Below are 5,729 nucleotides of genomic sequence, written 5' to 3' on the forward strand. Positions count from 1 at the left end.
TTAATGTATTGGAAGCTATGCAACACCCAAACATATAAGATGTTGTCTATGGAGGCTAGAGAAGGAATACCAGTTTTATCTATATCGACGATCCTTCCTTTGTCCATGCCTCCTTCAATTGTCCTTAGGTCGAGGAATTGACTCTAATTGCGTTATCTTTATTAGTTTATGAATTTTAGTATAATGTTTTGACATTTTAGCTACTTTGTAGTAATTTATACCTTTTTGTAGATAAAGGTTCAGAGATGGGAGAAGTATTTGGGAGAGCAATCTCGGAGTATTGAAACTCCAAAAAGGATAAACTTGGACAAACAAAAATTCAAGAAGAATGAAGATTCATGTTTGGCCCAACCAAAATCCATTGTTGAGTGAGTATGCACTCAAAATGAAAATGTTTCCTTTTGTATTTTTAGGCTTGACTTACGAATATATTATGATTCGCCCTTCTCTTTTGTATCATTATGTAACATTTGAAGTTTTGTACGGTTGTATTGAGGTAAAAAAAGCTCTTAAATGTTCATGTGTTCTTCATCCATTTTGTCACCTTTCCTTGCAAAACCCAAGCTATTCTTCTCCATAAGTGGTTGATTTCTATTGTTGTAAGGGATAGATTTAGCCAATTCTGAACTCTCATGTATCTTTGGATATACATAACTTACCCCCTCAAATGCCAGAAAATTGGATCAATGGCTTCAATAGCAATAAATTAGTTCAAACTTCAAAATTAATATTGATTGACTATATAATATGAAATATATAGCTACAACTAAAATAACACAAATGACAAACCATATATGTATATTGGACGAGTATATGCTTTGGCCAATTCTAAGAATCCCGGAATTGTTTACTAAATGTCTACAGAATATACAGGTTCCACATAATGACTTTATTGTAAAGTATATTCATCAACACTAAGTCACTAAATGCTTATTTCCCAACATTAATCAGTTACAAAGAATGGAATGTCTTCAGACATGCTAGGTAAAATTTCTAAGTAGAATGGTCACCTCATAAAAAGAGAAAAAAAAGTTTGATAAACATAAAATTAGAAGAAAGTGAAGATTTAAATTGTCAAATGCATACAAATTTCAAATAAACTTTAGGAACATTGAATTAAAAAGCTTTTGGATCGACAAACAGTTTACAAGCACACTCCTTGACATTTCCAACACATTTCAGAAGAGTCTTGACAAAAGGTCACATGCATAAGCTAAGAATAATACTTTCATTTTCAAAAGGTCACAATTCAGTTACCAGCCTCTATGTATAGAACTTAACATTTTCAAAAATATGATTAGAGAAGAACAACATACAGTGATGAGGCATATCCACAACTTTAGTTGTGACACCATGCAAATTATTTCCTAAATTCCAATCAATTCATGAATTAGAAACAAATTTAGAACTCGTATAGTCCAGTACAAAATTGAATAAATTGAACAACATCATGTACATGACCTATCATAAGCACAACATTATCGGATCTACTTTGATTATTAGAACCTCTGTACTTTTTTGATTCACCACAAGAAGCCATGGGATTAAAAACTTCTCCCTTCCAACTTGAAACAATATGCAGATAAATTAAAAATAAAGAAAACTATAACCAATGCAATATATAATTATTCCTTTAATTTCCTGTATCAAGCATTTCAAGTGCACTTCTCTCACCAGTGTAATATATAATTATTTGGTACAAAATGCACAACCATAGATTCACTTTGTCTTCAGATTTTCATTGTGTCCATTTTTTCATATTTTCATTTTATCTATTTTTTCCAGAATAAGAAACCAATCAGGCACAAGCACTATTCACAAATTCACTCTGCAGAGAACAACTATAACTACAATTATAATATTTTGGTGATAGTTGATCAAAATGTCAAAGCCAATAGCTTGATATACTCCTTGACCTTGTTTGTCTCAGGGAAAGAATAATCTATCTCAACCACAACAGCAAGAACATTCTTGTAGGCATTGACAAACATGTGTGGTGCAGCGATAAGTGTTGGGTATGAGATAGCCTATGAAAGTGAAGTAATCATTGAGACACCAACAATGCAATCAATTAAATAGTAAGAATATAAATAAATTGAAAAGTATGCAAATATCACTTTACCTTGTACTTAGCAACCTCCTCACTAACCTCCTAGTCACCTTTGGTGAAAATCAATCCCACATTGGCCTAATTCAATGAAAAACACATTCTCTCAAAATCCAGTAATTCAAACATCAAAACTCATTAATAAAATAGATTTAGGAGTATCTGATAACAAGTTTTAATAGTTGAGACTAGAGAATAAAGCACAAAAAAAAATATAGAAGTAAAATTTTACTACATTGCTATGCCCTCAGAGGTAAGGACATAGTGACACAATTGGCTAATAGCACAAAGACATGCATCAACATTATAATAAGAAGTATGAAGACATGATAAGTTACTTTGTGTGTCTTTCATAGTTTAAGTGTAAATAGGCATATGAGTATACACAAAATATTATTCAAATTTCTGAATCGGTACATTTAGCAATTATTACCCAGGCATAAATTTAACACGTCATATTTAGATACACCAAATTAAAAAGATATACACAATTAAAAAAAGTAGTTAAGGTTATCATTAGAAAAGTAAAGATTTTTTTTAGTGAGAATTGGAAATCTTGATTCAATTATATTGTAGGAGACCAATTCTTTCCACGAAACCTAATTTATGTTGGTAAACTATATGCATAGTGCTATCGATGTTGACATACAAATATAGATGGCTCGTTACTTGATTTACAATTTACAATATTTTTTTTGTTCATCTATATTTTTTTATTCATACTTGCAAATTACAATGCAATATATAGTGGTGGATCCAATTTTTGTTTTTCCAGTGAGAACAAGAAAATAGTCTACAACATTTATACAGAAGACAAATAATATCAATTTTTTTGAAGTATATAAGTTGATCTTTCTTCGTGTATGTGTCTATATAGGCACATGTCAATAAATCTATGTTAAATCAGTAAAAAAGAACATAATTTTTTTAAGTTAGTTTTAGACTTTTAGTACTAGTAACGATTTTGTATTATTAATCATTTATATAGGATTCTTTGTTAATCAACTTGAAATGAATTGGTCTTTCTTCTCTCCATATGTGTGTGTCAACTAATTCAAATAACCTTGAATTGCAAGTTAGTTTTGGTAATTATTGGTGGTAAGATTGATTTTGCATTAATAATAATTTATAGGAGGATACTCTGATAAAAAAAATATAAGTTATTCATTTATAAGTTTATTATTTATTATAAAAAAATCTATGTGTATTACATACAAAGAGATTTTTTTGTTTAAATACATATAGAGAGAGAGAGAGAGAGAATTAATAGAGTTTACTTTTGATATATTGTATTAATGTAAAGATTTTTACATTATTAATCAAATAATTAATTACACCTCATTCTAATTATAACTTTTAAAGTTAATATTAAATTAATATTTCCTTGATTATATAATAGTTTATGACTAAATGACATTAACAATTTATATTACTAATATATTCTAATTAAATTTATATGCTCACAAATATTTTTTATTCGAATTTAATTAATAAAATATTTTCATAATAGAACGTATCCTTACAAGATAATCAACGTTTCAATCCTATTTTGTCAGCGCCCGCAGCCATATCTGAATTATTAATTCTTAACCGTGAGTTCTATTTTTTTCCTGATTAGTTAAATTCTCCATACTGTTTTTTACAGTATTTTTTGCTAATATAATATAATGTATATTTTCTAATTGGTGAAAAGAAGTAAAAAAAATTATGTAAACACAGAAAACTTATAAAGATGTTAAATATACAAACCCGAATTTATTTTCCACTTTGGAGATAGTATGGTGAGTCCATTAGTCAGGTAACCACTTTGCAAGCCCAAAATCAGATATCTGGTATAAGATTAACATTAAACAAACTTACTCAGATCAAACAATTAGCATCCTAATTTGATTTAGAACATAAAAAGTTCCATGATTCGATGTGTGAGGCTTAAGAGGCACTTGAGGCTCAAAATCCTCTGAGAGAAGAATATTAGAAGCCTTTATGTCTTTGTGAATGATCCTTCTTTGACACCCCTCATGCAGATATAGTGAAGGCCCTTAGCAATCCCCATAGCAATCTTATATCTGATACTCCAATTCAGTTTCTCTCTAGGTCCTGAAATCATGCAAAGAAGAAAAAAAAGGTAATTATAACTTTTGTTATTATCCCAAAATTTGCATGGCATTCCAAAAACTCTCAAAATGGTTAGTATATATACCATGACAGGCTACCATGTGGAGACAAATGAAGAACAAGAAACATTTCTCCTTCAACACCATATCCAATCAATCTAGCTATGTTGGGGTGGTCCACGTGCACTATAATGCCAAGCTCAGACAAGAAATCTGCAATCATTTCTTCTCGGCACCCTCTTGTCAACCGTTTAATGGAAACAAAGTTTCCATCCTCCAATTTGCCCATGTAAACCTCTGCATAGCCTCCTTCCCAATCAAATTTTCTCCAAAAGTAAACATATAAAATAGCTTATCAGCCTAAATAACACGATGTCAATATGTCATCATAAAAAAAGGTTTCTCTTAGAATTACCTGGTTTAAGAGTATATTTGGATAAAATTCTCTATAAGAACATATGCAAAAATTTATTTCATTTTTCTATCCGTGCTTATGGATAAGTTTATTCAAACATACCTTACTTGTTGGATTAGCATACCATGGATTAGCTAACAAAGCAATATTGTTTTATTTTATCAAACAATAACTTGATTTTTCTGAAAGCAGAATTCCATACCATGGCTAAAGTCATCAGTTGCAGCCTGAATCTCCACGAGGGTGAAGTTTTTCCAAGAAGATTTGAAGTAGCCAAACTCAGTGTCAAGAGATGCATGAAGAACTAGAGAATTTAGGGATGGAATGAGGTCCTCCTTGATTCTCGTGCTTTTTCTTCTTGTCAGTTTTGGAACATTTTTAACTGGGTGAAAAGTTTGGAAATGCATTTGGGATCCTTTCTTGAGTAGTTTAAAGAAACCATGACATTGGTTATTGTTATTAGGTGTGTCCCAGCAAAAGATCCCTAACTCTTCGAATCATAAGTGTTGGCCCTTGAACTTAGGGTTTCAGACCCTTGATTCCTAGGAGAGCCCTCTTCAATCTCTAAAGCTTCCAAGTATAATTTGGTATTCATTTTCAACATTAGCACAAAAAATAACAAAATGAAAAGAGTAAGAGTTTTTAACACTACATGTTTGGAGCAAAAACAATAAGTGTTGGAAACAAGAAAAGAAGAGCAAGTGGATTTCAATTACCGATGCTTGAAAATGAATAAGAAAACTCGGGTCGTGGATGGCTACCTCTAAAAACCAATCTCTCCCTTTTAGGTATTTGTTTTCTTTCTAACTTGTGGATGCCATTATGCCAACATAATCTTCTCACTACTAAAAAAAGAGTTTTTCACGACGATTAATAATTACTTTTAATGACAATTTTGAACCGTTGTTAAAAATAACGACATTAAAACGAATTTTTTTTATGAAGGTTATTATAATAACCGTCTTTATAAGCTGAAACTTTAAAAGACGATTATTTGTTATTAATCATCTTTGAAAGTTATGTTTGACAAAGCTTTTAAAGATGATTATTAGCTATTAACCATCTTTGAAAATTATGTCTGACAAAGCTTTCA

The 5,729-nt window shown here is 30.4% G+C and overlaps 1 pseudogene; it reads right to left on the reverse strand.

The window, feature by feature from the left end:
- Positions 1-1,877: 1,877 nt before the first annotated feature.
- Positions 1,878-5,231, reverse strand: LOC114372938 (annotated as a pseudogene).
- Between the last annotated feature and the right edge of the window lie 498 nt (positions 5,232-5,729).

This window comes from Glycine soja, chromosome 11 (assembly GCF_004193775.1).
Source record: "Glycine soja cultivar W05 chromosome 11, ASM419377v2, whole genome shotgun sequence".
In the NCBI taxonomy this organism is placed as follows: domain Eukaryota; kingdom Viridiplantae; phylum Streptophyta; class Magnoliopsida; order Fabales; family Fabaceae; genus Glycine; species Glycine soja.